The sequence below is a fragment of the Chelonoidis abingdonii genome, chromosome 8 (genome assembly GCF_003597395.2).
Source record: "Chelonoidis abingdonii isolate Lonesome George chromosome 8, CheloAbing_2.0, whole genome shotgun sequence".
Lineage (NCBI taxonomy): Eukaryota > Metazoa > Chordata > Testudines > Testudinidae > Chelonoidis > Chelonoidis abingdonii.
Window position 1 is genome coordinate 61865326 of NC_133776.1, and position 15406 is coordinate 61880731.

At 45.1% G+C, this 15406-nt stretch overlaps 1 protein-coding gene across 3 annotated transcripts in view; it reads left to right on the top strand.

Moving 5' to 3' along the window:
* The window catches only part of MID2 (midline 2), a 416243-nt gene that overhangs the window by 234335 nt on the left and 166502 nt on the right, over positions 1-15406 (top strand). The window lies entirely within an intron of this gene.

A 15406-nucleotide genomic window follows, 5' to 3' on the forward strand; every position in this document is an offset into this window, starting at 1 on the left:
GGCTTTGTCAAATTAGTTTTATTTCACTGAACAAACACCAGGGCGCTTACTTTCCCCTTGAGAAGAAAGTGGAAACTTCTCTTAAAAACAAACTACACAGCAAATCCTGGACCCTTCATGGCAGTTGTGATTCTCTGCTCAGCCGGCAGCGGTGAGAGTTTGAGCTGGGCTTTGCCATTCATTTTCCCCTTTTCACTGTCAGCAGCCAAAACAGCACAGCTGTTAAGAAATCTTTGGATGCTATAGCTACTGGATTCTTACAGCAAAGTATTTTCTTTAACACCTACATGCTAATGTACACTGCAACAGCTGTCATAAAACAGTACAACAAAATACTACTTAGAATTAATTACAACTGGAAACACATTATTGAAGTTATAGTATATCACTGGAAGGCAATTTGCCAAGACGCTGGTAATCTGACTAAGAAATGACCCCGGGTCTGTGAAGCTCAGATTGGATCCAAGATCAATATGTCATTTTCTCTCCCTGCTAATTTGAAATGGTGAGGGGAAGTGGGAGAAAAGAAGCATGAGAATTAGTGAAGTATGAAATGGGAGAGAGTGAGGGGAAGCAGCAGTGGGTGAGGCTGGCAGTCTCACTGCACAGCTACTGTAGAAGGAAGGAGTAAATAATGCATTATGGTTTTGGTGGTTAAGTAAACTTCCATGCAGACCCATCTGATCTCATTAGGCCACTGTTGGATTCTTTCAGTTAATTACATGATTGTCCTGGTGGTGAACCTGACACGTCCGTCACATGGGCGGTGTGGTTGGTTTCTTTTGCTTTTCACAAATGAGGGGGTGTCTTGCAATGGGGGAAAAAATTGCATTACAGTGCATGTTTTATTATCTTGTGTGCGACAAGATGTTTATTCTCAATAATTGAATGTAGTGAGGATGAGTTATGGAAAGGCTGATTAACTCCATCCAAGAGAAAATGCTTGAAAACACTAAGAAGACTGAAATCCAATATGTGCTAATTATCCAGTGGCACAACAAACTCAGCGGCATTTTTTACATTAAATTAGCCCTGTTTGCTAGTTGTTTATTATTTTTTTATTTATATTTCCAGGCAGGCATTAGTTACAGCATTTGCTAATTCAGCCTGCTTTGAAATGATGAATCTAGAGGTGCTTGTTTCTGCTCTTACCGCTTGCAGCAGCAGACCTGTCCCATGGGAATATTCTGGTTGGTGTCAGAAGAGTGGTGGATCTGGACTCCAGGAGTGTGATTTTCCTTTCACATCAATGTAAATTGGGAGTAAAGCTGTGGGGCTGGTGGACGTGAGAGGGCAAGCAGGTCCAGGTGGGAATGGTAGAAGGTCCCTAGAAGAGAGAGGGGCCCACTGGTGCCCAAACAGTGGCCCCACCCCCATTCTTTTCCCTTAAGGTCCTGCCCCCGCACCATCCTTTCCTCCCCCGAGACCCCACCCCTCCCACCCACGGCTTACCCTTATGGCCGGTAAAAAGTGGGAGGGCCTTGGCCCCCTCCGTTCCAATGCCTCTGGGTTCAGGCTTTGCTGAGATAATTGTCTTTGAGCTTAGGTGGGCCACAGAATTGCTTGTCTTCATCTCTGTGGGGGTGAAGCTGCTAGTGCAGGGGTCAGCAGCCTTTCAGCAGTGGTGTGCCGAGTCTTCATGTATACACTCTAATTTAAGCCTTCGCGTGCCAGTAATACATTTTAACGTTTTTTAGGTCTCTTTATAAGTCTATAATATATAACCAAACTACTGTTATATGTAAAGTAAACAAGGTTTTCAAAATGTTTCAGAAGCTTTATTTAAAATTAAATTAAAATGCAGATCTTATTAGTTTAGTGTGATCCTTGCCCTTGCATTTCCTTGCTAAGTCTTCCAGTGTCTGGTGGCACATATCTGGATACTTTAAGCTGCACACAGGCTTCGGAGTGATCAGTTGTTAACTGGCTGGAACCCCAGATTGGCAGCTGAGGGGAACGGAGCTGGTGGCTGGTAGGGCTGATCAGGGCCAGAGGGCTGGACCCTGTCTGAAAGGGGGCCTGCGCTGAAGCAAGGTGAGTGGGACTACGGTGGGGACCCCGGCTGGCAAGGGGCGAGCATCCGGAACCCCAGAGCGGCGGTGGGCTGAGGAGGTCAGCCAGCCCAGCTCTGGGGTTTCGGCGGTGGCCTGAGCGTCTTCGCCAGCCCCTGCTCTGGGGTTTCAGCTGCCGGCTCCTGCCAGCCAGTGTCTCAGCCCATTGCCAGCCTGGGGTTCCTTCACCCAGGCCAGCAGCAGGCACTGAGAAGGACTGGCGAGGGACCCTGGCTGGCAAGGGGCCAGCAGCAGGAACACTAGAGCGGCACTCAGCTCACCCCTTTTTGAGGTTTTGGCCGCTGGCTCCTGCCAGCTGGGGTCTCAACCCGCTGCCGGCCTGGGGGAAGAACCCCAGGCCGGCAGCGGGTGCTGAGTGGGATCGGAGGTGAGACCCCAGCTGGGAAGGGCCCAGCAGCAGGAACCCCAGAGCAGCGGCGGGCTGAGCAGCTCAGCCCACAGCCGCTCTGGGGTTTTGGCCCTTGGCTCCTGCCAACTGGGGTCTCAGCCCATTGCCAGCCTGAGGAAGGAACCCCAGGCCAGCAGGGGGCGCTGAGTGGGACCGGCGGTGGGACCCCGGCTGTCAAGAGCCGGTGGTGGAAACCGCTCAGCCTGCCGCAGCTCTGAGGTTTCGGCTGCTGGCTCCTGTCAGCTGGGTTCACGGCCCGCTGCCAGCCTGGGGTTCCTTCCCCCAGGCCAGCAGTGGGTGCTGAGTGGGACTGGTGGCGGGACCCCAGCTAGCAAGGGGCCAGCAGCGGGAACCCCAGGGCAGCGGCTGGCTGAGTGGCTCAGCCCACCCCGTGTGCCATCAAAAATTGGCTAGCATGCCACCTTTGGCTAGCGTTGTTGACCCCTGTGATTGTCAACCCCTGTGCTAGAGGGATGCAGATGGGGTGAGCCTATGGTTGCCAGCTTTCTAATTGCACAAAGCCGAACACTGCTGCCCTGCCGTGCCCCTTTTCTGAGGCCCTGACCCCTCACTCTAACCCCTTCCCGTGCTGTTGCTCGCTTTCCCACACCCTCACTCACTTTCACCAAGCTGGGGCAGGAGGTTGGGGTCTGGGAGGGGGTATGGGCTCTGACTGTGGTGTGGGCTTTGGGGGGGCAGAAGTTAGGGGTTCAGGGTGTGGGAGGGGGTGAGGGCTCTGGGATGGGGTGAGGGATGAGGGGTTTGGGGTGCAGGAGGGGGCTCAGGGCTTGGGCAGGAGGTTGGGGTATGGGAGTGGTGAGGTCTCTGGCTAGGATGCGGGCTCTGGGGTGGGGCTAGGGATGAGGGGTTTGGGATTCAGCAGGGGCCTCAGGCAGGGGGTTGAGGTGCAGGAGGGGGTGTGGGCTCCGGGAGGGAGTTTGGTTGTGGGAGGGAGCTCAGAGCTGGGGCATGGGGTTGGGATGTGGGAGGGGGTGAGGATTGCGGACTCCAGCCAGCCAGCACTTACCTCAGGCAGTTCCAGAAAACGGCCAGTATGTCTAGGCAAAGGGGCGGCCACGCGGGCTTCGCCTGCTTCTCCTGCCCACAGGTGCTGCCCCTGCCTGTAGGCATTGCCCCTGCAGCACCCATTGACTGTGGTTCCCAGCCAATGGGAGCGGCAGAATCGGCACTTGGGGCGGGGCAATGCATGGAGCCCCCTGGCCATCCCTCTGCCTAGGAGCCAGACATTCTGGCTGATTCCGGGAGCTGGGCAGGGAACCTGCCTTATCCCTGCTTTGCCGCTGACCGAACTTTTAGTGGCCTCATTAGTGGTGCTGATTGGAGCCACCAGGATCCCTTTTCAACCGGACATTCCGGTCGAAAACCGGATGCCTAGCAACTCTAAGGGGGCTCAGGGCTGGGGCATGGAGTTGGGGTGCAGACTCCAGGCATCACTCATCTCAGGCAGCTCCCAGAAGCAGCGACGTGTCCCTCCAGCTCCTAGGCACAAGGGATGGCTAGGTGGCTCCACTTGTTGCCCCTGGCCACAGGCACTGCGCCTGCAGCACCCATTGGCCAGGAAAGCAGCCAGTGTTAGTGAGGACCTAGAGAGTGCATTGGCTCATGCCACCCATCCCCCATATAGCTGACCCCTTCTTGTGAAGGATCATTACCTTTGAACCATTGATGATCAGATATTGTGGGAAATGAGACATGGAGCAAACTTGCTGTGAAAAACCTGACAGTGTGGTGCAATCTCCGAGGAGATGCAGGAAGGCAAAATAGTGGTTCTGAATAGTGATGTTGGTGATCGCCTCTGACCCCTCTCACTGCAGAGGGTTTAACACTTTGCTGTGCATACACACAGTGCTCCTGAAATGCAGCCGCCTCTGTGGAGGAGGGCAGCAGCCATCACAGCAAGCCCAGCGTGATGGGTGCGTAGAGGCTTCTTGGCCCAGCATGAGGTGTCATAAACAGATAGTTAAGGGTTAAATATCTCTTTCACCTGTAAAGGGTTAACAAATAGTGAACCTGGAGCACCTGACCAGAGGACCAATCAGGAGACAAGATACTTTCAAATCTGGGTGGAGGGAAGCGTTTGTTTGTGTTCTTTGTTTTGTCCGTGTTCTCTCTGGGTTCTGAGAGGGACCAGACATGTAAGCAGATTCCTCCAATCTTTCTGAAAAAATCTCTTCTGTTCTAATTTTAGTAAGTATCAGGATAAAGGCAGTTTTAGTTTTTTTGATTGTTTTCTTAATTTGCAAATGTGTAGTTTGCTGAAGTATTTTAATTTGCATTTGTGCTGGGGGGGGAGGTGTTCTCTCTAGTGTCTATAAGCTGAAAGACCCTGTAATATTCCATCTTGATTTACAGAGATAATTTTTACTTTTTATTTCTTTTATTAAAAGCTTTTCTTTTTTAAAGACCTGAGTGATTTTTTCCCCTTGTTAAGGCTCAAAGGAACTGAGTCTGTACTCACCAGGGAATTGGTGGGAGAAGGGAGAGAGAGGAGGAGGGGGAAAGCTGAATCCTCTTTGTTTTTAGATTCACGGAGTTTGAATCAGTATCGCCTCTTGGTGAGGGAAAAAGAAAAGGAGAGGGGGAAGGGACATTCCTCTCTGTGTTGTGATTCAAGGAGTTTGAATCATGGTGATCTCCTAGTGTACCCAGGGTGGGAAAGATCTGGGAGGAAGAAAGGAGGGGGAAGGGAAATGGTTTATTCCCCTTTGTTGTGAGACTCAAGGAATTTGGGTCTTGGGGTCCCCAGGAAAGGTTTTGGGGGGGACCAGAGTGCCCCAAAACTATACTTTTGGGTGGTGGCAGCTATCAGATCTAAGCTGGTAATTAAGCTTAGAGGAATTCATGTTGGTACCCCATTTTTTTGGACTCTAAGGTTCAGAGTGGGGAGTTATGCCATGACATGAGGTAAGGCCATCTTTATGGAAATGACCACAGCGTCTGCCTCTTCCATGCAGAATGGGTAGGACTTCGCTTTTCAAAGTGGTGCCCATAGGCCCCATGTAGCAGAATGCCTAGAGAGCAGTTGGTGTGTCAGGAGCTGAACCTGTGGTTCCATGGAGTCTCGATATTTCAGACCTGATGCCTGATTCAAAGCGACTGTTACCTGCCCTGAATGGACAGACAGATGCATGCCAGGGTACCTACGTGGAAAGGGATGACAAGTGGGGGCTGGGATCTACCTGAGATTTGAAATGCTGTCAGGATAGCTGGAAAGCAACCCACAGACAGGCTCATACTTGCTGGGTTTTAGCATAATATAAAATCTCCCTGTGATCTCAACTGTGTTCAGTGCTGAACTAGATGACCAGTTGTTTCTGGTCCAGGAGGAATAGGAACTGTATGTGCCTGGTGGTGGTCAGCTGAAAGAGAAGGGTCCATGTCAGGAATTTCTCCCCTTGAGCATGAAGGCTGGCACTGTACCATTGGGCATTCAAAGGGTTAATAGAGTCTGTTGCTCTTTCAGCTGTGTGCAGTTTCCCACTGTTTGAGGTGAAGAACAAAAATGGAACAATGCCGTCTTGTTGGGCTTTGAGGATCCTCTGCAATTTAGGACCGGAGGATCAGAACAGGGACAAAGACCTAGGAGGATCCAGTGCTTTTCCTTCCGCATCGTGGAGGCATGATCATCAATTTGGGACACTCATGCATCAAAACAGTGCCCGGGACACAATGATTTCATTAATGTCAGTGGCTGAAATGTGACCTGAGAGAAGAGTGGGTGTCTGAATGCTCTGCTCAGTGCTACAGTTTAGTGTGTGACCTCAGACTAATTAGGCAGAGCAATAAAAAATGGCATGATAAACATGCAACCCTGTCATTGCTGGGGCCTTCCTTTAACTGATGGGATAATTATCAGTCTCTCTTTTGGCTCAAAGCTTCGTTTCCAGACTATATTGAGCCCAATTATAAACACTGTCATAACTTCACCATAACAAATTGTTTGATTTTCTAGGTCAAATCTGCTGCTTAGGGTGATATCACTCATAAAAGCTGGTATTTTATTTCAGCTTTTACCAGCATTATTTTGCTTCAAAATTACTTAAAATGCATTAGTGTCATAGCTTGTGAGCTACTTGGAGATTTTTGGCAGACTAAATTGTACCTTTCCTTGCCTTGTTCTAGTAGCTGAACAATTGCAATTTTTTCATTGTTACAAAAATGGAATAAATTGTGCTCATCTTCAATAGATTTTTTCCTAATTAATTTTGCTAAAACAGTCACGGGGGAGAAAGAGGAGGTTGATTTTTAAACACTGCATCACAGATGGACATAACTAGTGCAGCTAATGAGCACCTCCACCAGTACTCCTGGGGCCTTTCTTCTGATGCGCACTCTGGCTAGCTGAGGTCAGCCAAAGCACTTCTGTTAACAGCTCCAAGACTTTAAACTCTTTGGATCTGGCATTTTCCGTGGAGGGAGCTCTTCAATTCTAGCAGATTTGTCTTGTTAGTGTGCCAGACCCCAAGTTTTCAGCTAGGCAGCGGGAAGTTGTGATTGCTGCCCAGATTGGCTAAGAATTGCCCACGTCCTATTATCACTACACCCTCTCCCCTCCACTCTAACCCATGTGTTTGATTCATCCACCTCTTCCATCTTGTCTTTTAGACACTGAGCTCTCTGGGGCATGTTTGTACAGCACCTGCCACTGTGGGGCCCAGTCTGGTTAGGTTCTTGCTGCTACTGCAATAGTGTGTTAAAAAATAATAAAAGTTTGTTCACCTTCTATGGAGGGTGCAAGGCCCATGTGTTTATTTGGGCCTTTGCCTGCACTGGAGTTCCATTAAGTGTTGGATGGGGGTTGGGTTTTATCTTCCTTATGGTATGGTATGTCTGGTAAGTAATTTGGGTGTTGCCTATTTGTGGCCAGTTGTTGGCTATTTGTGATGAATTTTGTAATTATTTTTTTCGCAGTGGCTTGGACAGCATGTGACTATTTTGCTGATATGGCTAACATTACAGCTACTGTGTGTGTGTTGATACTGCCTGGTGCATGCAGGGCAGGTGCCGTATTTCACTCATTCATGTGATCCTTACTGGCCCAGGAAAGAGGCAATCTTAGTCTTCTGTGTGGGTCATCATCAGCATTGAGCCTGGTGACCCTCAAGAAAGGGGAAGTAGTGCAGGAATCAGCGTGGCGGATCCAGTTGCTCTGTTGTGGGTCTGTGAAGAGAACGACAGCTATCGTTCCTTTAGTTAAAACTGAGTTACCACAGTGAAATGAGTGTCTGAGGCCTGCCCTGGAGATGCAGAGGGATGTTGCTCAGGCCCAGGGCCCTAGCCTCACCTTTAGGGACATGAGGCATTCCAGTGACAGGAATGGCTGCTTTTCTGTGCCAGTGCATCTAGCTGGCAGTTCCAACTAGGTGAATAGTCATGTTACATCTTCGCCTCTTAATTGGTGACAGGCGGTGAGACTTCTGAATGCCATCAAGGCCTTCCTAGGATGCTCTTGCCCCAGTGTAGCACCTAAACCTGCCCAAGAAAAAAGAATATTCAGAAATGTCTTTCCGTGGGAGGAGGTAGAGTTACTTTCAGGAAACAGCCCCAAGAAAAATGCCCTGGTGCCGATGGGTAATGACCATTGTGCCCAAGAAAGCATTCTAAAAATGTATTTTGAACAGAATTTTTGGAAAATAGAGAAGGTCTTGTCGCCACAAGAAAGCTACACAAGGTTAACATCGATCAGTTTTTAAACCTATTTAGTTAAACTATTGCAAATCCCAGCATGAATAATATGATTTGGTTTAAGGATGGCTTATTTCAGTTCAGCTCATTAAATACCTGCTTGACTTTAGCCAAACCAAAATGAGCCTGATTCAAACCAAACTGAGTGTCCATGTGGCCTTTGGTACCAGCTTAACAGATTTGGTTTAAAATCACAATTAAAAAAAAATTAAACTAGTGCAGCATTCTCATGTAGACAGTCTCAGAGTAGCTCCACTGGTTTGCATCTCTGCCCTGCTGCACCTACAGGTTCAGGGCAAGAGGGATTCAGTCAGTACTTAACAGATGCCCATGCAGTTTGATTTGCAGCTAAGAGATGTTTGATAACCCAGCTAGCAACAGAATTGATGTACAATCCTCAGGCAATAAGTGAATCTCAGAGGCTTTGTAGCTCCCCGGGCTCCTTTATGTACATGGAGAAGGCAGTAGTGTAAAGCAGGTCAGCAGGTGTTAGAATGTAAAAGTATTTGGTCCAGAGCATCCATTTATTTGGATTTAGGAAGTAACCAGGATTATGGGATTTAGCTGGGAAAACACAACATAATGTAAAGTTGGACTGGGTGGCATAGTTGATGTTTGGAGACCAAGGAAACTGTCTCATTGATGAAACCAGGCTTGCTTTGTTGACCTGGACAATGAGTACAATTAATGCATTCCAAACCAATGGTGAATGTAGGCATGGACAGTGGTATCAGTATACTGTGTAGTTGTGCAGGAGATCAGCACTCATAAGCAGCATGGCTCACAAATAATGTGTTCAAGGATATTGGGTGATGTGGAGGGGAGGTAGGAGGAAAAGCTGCACTGTTCATATACTATCAGTTCTACTCTATATTATTATTAGTCATATTTATTGAATTATTGTCAACTTGCTCAGTGTTGGACAAGACCCTAAGAGAAAGACAGTCTCTGCCCCAGAGAGTCTGAGATACTGTGTACTGGGAAATCCAGACAGGGCAGGGCTGGGATGCTCACCACTTACGCAAACTATCTGCCCTCCATTCTGGGGAAAGTAAAACACCTTATAAAGAAGTCTTGTCTTCCCCATCTCTGCGCTCTTCTCTTGTAGAGTTCTGTGATTTCTATATTACAGTCCCTTGTTGCTTAAAGAAATTCTGCTTGAATTGCTTATTCATTAGTCCCTTCGGGCCCCTGCTCAACTTCTGTGCAGGGAAATGCAGAGCCAGAGTCCTTTGAGAGCCCTTCCTCAGTTCTGTAATAAGCAAATCCAGATGCATTCATTTAACATCCATTTGCTGTCTTTCTAATGAAGCATTAGATGGGGTTGGTTTTAAAGTGAATTTAGTGTGGGTGAGAGGCAGCACATGACAGGCCGGGAGACAGAGTTCCCTTTTTATATCCACTGGGGTGTGAGTGTCTGGGTGTCAAGTGCTCCAGGCATTTCCCCAGCAGCAGGAAGGCTAGACACTGACCTTTCTGAAATGAAAGCTGAGATTCTCCTGACTCAAGGAGCTGTAGCTTTAAGAACCTTGAAGTAAGGCTACTTTCCAGGGATTGTCAGTCATGGCTAGTGCCACCGTGTTGGCAGTGTTTGGGTTGGGGACACACACACTCCAGAGTGAAGGATGCAGTATAAAAACCTAGAAAGTGATACTGTAAACTGATCTGGGACCCTCCAACTCCTTCCGATAAGTCCATTCAACAGCCATCCCTTGATACTGACTCGTGGTCACTACCAACCTGCATTAGGCTGGATTTGAAGCAATTACCAGGTGGAAAAAGGCTCCGCATTGCATCTCCCAGGTGAATTTTCTGGAGTAAGTTTGATGGTTAAGTGTTCACATTTGAAGGCACCAGTAGAGATTCTTGTGGAATATGTTAGTTAATCCAGTGATGAGGGTAAGGAACATTCAGGAAACTCCAATTATTAAGGTTACACTAGAAAGGCTAATTTGGCCACATTTCATGCCAACTTTTATAGTTTACAGTGTAGTCTAATAACAAAGGATTATATTAAAGGTTACATTTAATAAGGGAGAAAGGAATAGAAAATATTGTGTATTTCCAGCTTGGCTGAGCTAACATGGCTGGAGCAAATTCAAATGTGCAGTTTCTCAATTTGTCTTGAGCTCATGACCTTGATATTGCATTAACAACTGTTTCTTAAATTTTCTAATTTTGGATTTGTCTTATTTTTCTTGCCTTTTTTCTCTTTCTTATTTTTTCTTAAAAGAGAAAGAAAATAGAAAAAAATCTGGTGATAATTGGCTTTGTAACCTATGAGAGCTAGCAAAGCTTGTAATCTATGAACCAGCAAGCTGGCACCTAATTAACCACCTTTTATGTGGAGAATGCATTTATCTTTAAGTGCATCTAGACTCCAGGGAATACTGTACTGCTCATGCTTAGGAAGTGGTTCTAAAATGGTCAAATGTTTACATGCAAAGCAGAAGCTGTTGCCTTCAAAGAGGACTGTGTCCATGCCAAGGTCCAAGCTTCTGCTGTTTTTGGTAGGGGTTGGATGCAGAGAGGAAGTGTGGTTATCATTTTTCATTTAAATTAAATCTACTTATTTTGGGCCAAAGGAATTTTGCTCATACCCATGCTGCTGCTCCCCTTTTCCCTACTCCAAAAAAATCACAGTTGTGCAAAGACCAAGACTGGAATATTTCAGGTCAGGAGGTAAATGCTTTGGAAAATTAGAGAGGCAAGGTGAGTGACTTAATATCTTTTATTGGACAAGCTTCTGTTGGTGAAAGAGACAAACTTTTGAGTTCCATAGGTGTTCTTGTTCAGGAAAAGTAGAGTATGGGAAAATAAGACTTAAACAGGAATTATAATTTCTATAATTATAGATATAATAACTACCTGGTATAATTAGGACTTCAGGTATATTTTCTTGTTGTTTTTCAGCAAATTAAACAGAAGCAACCTATGTTTGCATTTTCATGTACTATCCTAGTCCCGGTACTAGCAATGGTCAGCCCTGTTTTTTGGCAGAGATGGTTTGAAGGACAGGAGTATCAAGAAGAGTATTTGGGACTTATTTAGTACATCCTTAGGACTCTGGAACGTTCTTTTAATATCAGAGAACACTTACTGAATTGATGCCTGCTCAATATAAAGTGTTATGGATGCTTTACAGGACACACACACACACACAAAATCTCTTAAGAAGAAAGACAACAGCTTTCCAGAAGCTGGGAATGGGCGACAGGGGATGGATCACTTGGTGATTACCTGTTCTGTTCATTCCCTCCGTGGCGTTGGCCACTGTTGGAAGACATGATATTGGGCTAGATGGTCCTTTGATCTGACCCAATATGGCCGTTCTTATGTTCTTAGCTGTAGATCCTGGATTCCTGAACAGCTATTTGAGAATTTCATATAATGAAGGATTTAACTGAAAACTCACTTCTCCCACCCTCCTTGACCCTCCTCAACAGCATTAGACCATTAAAGAAGATCAACTCCCATTTCAGTGCAGAAACTCCAGTGTAACTAAGTCAATGATGCGAAAGATAATTAGCATGTTAAATGGTCAGTGCTTTATTCAAATTATGTTTCATAATATTGAGCTATAAGAAAACAGTGGCAAAAACTGTTAACAGCTGGCTTTTTCATTATCAATGTAGGTTTGTTTTGCATAGCATTTTCAGCTTAATGAAAGGTGCCTGAGTTTCACGTCATTTTTCAATCCTATTTCTTTATTATATTTTTCAGCCATTGGCTAGCAATTCACAGGATTGCAAATGAGCTCTGAATATTTTAGGAGCCAGTGGGTTTCAGGAATTAATGATTTGCCTATATTTTATGACTCTGATTCAAGTTCCATTGGCCAACCAGCCCCAGAATTATATGTGCATGCAGAGGGAATCCTTGTTTATGGGGCTGTTAGAGTCTTGCTGGGAGCTATGGGCTGCAGTTCCAAGCCAAGTACGAATAAAACACCATGGGGGATTCTTTTTCGGCTCTGAAGCTTCAAATATTAATAGGGTCTCATTTTCATGACAAGTATTGCAACAGGTTGTGAGCACTTTGTTATAAAACATTTTCTCTTAGTGGAATCACATATTTTAATGGAAATGTGATGTCATTTAAATTATTGATATCCAAAAGCACAAGTCCACTGTGTGTCCACAGATATTGAAATAGTTTCAAATGGGCTCTCTTCTAGCTGCTCCTATGTCTGTTAGATTGCATTCCTCTCCATAAATATTACATCAACCAGCACACCAAGACCGATGTGACAGCAAAGCAGCATTTAGCGTAATAGGCAGCAAGTGGAAGCAAGATTGCAAACTGTCTCAGTTCATCTAAATGGCCCAGGCTTCCACAGAAAACCTTTGAGTTGTGGTTAGCCACAAATGACTTTTTTATTTCGCTATAATATTAACAACACCCCTTCAGAAATTTGACAAAGAGTTCATCGAATGTAGGGATTGGCACGTACCCTAGGGAATCAGGAGATCTCCCAAGAGAGAATGTGGGCCAGTTTTTGCTCTTGCACTAGGGTAAATCCATAGCCAGTGAAGTGGTTCTGGATTTACGCCACTGTCTTTGTTCTGTGTTTGTACAGTGCTTTGCACAATGAGCTTCTAAGTGCCACTTCTATACGATCAATAAATATAGCTGAAAGCGCAGCTTGCTCCAATTTCAGTCTTTCATTTCAATGCTTTTGGGGTTTTGTGGGGTTGGTGGTGCGAGGGTACCAGGGATTTGTTTAGCCTGGGGCTAACATACCTGTTCCTCACTACTTTACTATAGCCATCTACCCGTCACAACAGGCAAAGTAAGGAAAACACTCCTTGAGAACTTATTAGAGTTCGATTTAAAAGTATTTACTGTATATATTTGGACATATTACGTAGACAATTTGTATCTGAATGGTTACAAAGCTTTAACTTTAATCTCAGCAGTCTAAAGTAATTAAATAATAATTGTCTCACCTCCCCATACTCTGATGCATTTATAATTTCCCACAACTGTGAAAATTTAAATAAAAATTTAAAAAATGCTTAAAAATACACATTGACAAAGTTATTTTTAAAAAAAGGAAATTGAATTCTGCCAACCCTACCTATATGTATTGCTATATGAAAGGTGGGAAAAATAGGTGTGTGGTTTTTATGGGTTTTATAATGTTCAAAGGAGCCTGAAGCTATTTAACAAAAAACAGTTTGCTTTTTATTTTAGAAACATGAGGAATATCAAGTCTGGTCTGCTCTGCTTTTGTTGAAGGACTCTTTGGTAACAATGTGAGATTCCTCTGCTTGCAGTTGGAAGGGAGGAAACTTAATAAGTGCACTTTCTATGTCAACATCGACGACTTAGATGTTGGCATAGAAAGTGCGCTTATTAAGTTTGCGGACGATACCAAACTGGGAGGGATTGCAACTGCTTTGGAGGACAGGGTCAAAATTCAAAATGATCTGGACAAATTGGAGAAATGGTCTGAGGTAAACCTGATGAAGTTCAATAAAGACAAATGTAAAGTGCTCCACTTAGGAAGGAACAATCAGTTTCACACATACAGAATGGGAAGAGACTGTCTAGGAAGGAGTATGGCAGAAAGAGATCTAGGGGTCATAGTGGACCACAAGCTAAATATGAGTCAACAGTGTGATACTGTTGCAAAACATGCAAACGTGATTCTGGGATGCATTAACAGGTGTGTTGTAAACAAGACACGAGAAGTCATTCTTCCGCTCTACTCTGCACTGGTTAGGCCTCAACTGGAGTATTGTGTCCAGTTCTGGGCACCGCATTTCAAGAAAGATGTGGAGAAATTGGAGAGGGTCCAGAGAAGAGCAACAAGAATGATTAAAGGTCTTGAGAACATGACCTATGAAGGAAGGCTGAAAGAATTGGGTTTATTTAGTTTGGAAAAGAGAAGACTGAGAGGGGACATGATAGCAGTTTTCAGGTATCTAAAAGGGTGTCATCAGGAGGAGGGAGAAAACTTGTTCACCTTAGCCTCTAATGATAGAACAAGAAGCAATGGGCTTAAACTGCAGCAAGGGAGATTTAGGTTGGACATTAGGAAAAAGTTCCTAACTGTCAGGGTAGTTAAACACTGGAATAAATTGCCTAGGGAGGTTGTGGAATCTCCATCTCTGGAGATATTTAAGAGTAGGTTAGATAAATGTCTATCAGGGATGGTCTAGACAGTATTTGGTCCTGCCATGAGGGCAGGGGACTGGACTTGATGACCTTTCGAGGTCCCTTCCAGTCCTAGAGTCTATGAGTCTGTGGGGAGATGTATCTTTAACAAAAGAGCTTTTCTTCCAGGTGTGTATAGGACACTGAAGTTGTATGCTGTAGCTATTAACATAAGTGCAGTGTGTTTAGTGTCTTGACTCTCACTTCACTTTTCCATACTTGGCATCTTTTGATGTCATAACAGAACTGCCAACCCCAATTATTTAAAATCAGGTGCCAGGTCCCAAAAAAATCATGACAGTTAAAAAATATGGTTTCAGAGTAGCAGCTGTGTTAGTCTGTATCCGCAAAAAGAACAGGAATACTTGTGGCACCTTAGAAACTAACACATTTATTTCAGCATGAGCTTTCATGAGCTACAGCTCACTCCGAAGAAGGGAGCTGTAGCTCACGAAAGCTCATGCTGAAATAAATTTGTTAGTTTCTAAGGTGCCACAAGTACTCCTTTTCTTTTTTAAAAAAAATATGGTGTTCTTTTTATTTGCCTTCTGGTTTTTGAGCCTATAGGGGTTCTGTTTTTCAGTTTTGCTCTGCAACCTCAACAATTAGAAATGTATGTGTTTTAAAAAAAACCTCATATAATCTCATGACTTCAGGAGCTGGGGCTTTTAGAAATACTGCTCATATCATGGGGAAATTGCAAGAGTGGAATAATCGATTAGTTCTCCTTTGCATAGAGTTTTCCAGGAAAGTCAGGGGAGTCAAAACTCAGTTTTGTACATTAAAACACAAAAAGAAAAATCAAGGCAGGGTTAAAAACTCACCTCCCAAATTCCTGGCCTTCGTCGTAAATAAAGTAATAGAGGAGGCACAAACAATCCCTCCGCTGTGGTGATGACCTTTAAGGATGCAGGCTGCATTGCCAAACCCTGTGGGCCACTTGTACTGTGCTGCCCTCTAGCCACCCATAAAAGTTACTGTAGCTGTCAACCTGGGATAATAAAATAACATTAGCTTTGGCTTAGAAGCAGGTTATTGTGCCTCCCTTTTCTACATGAAGCGGCATTCCAGCATTCTG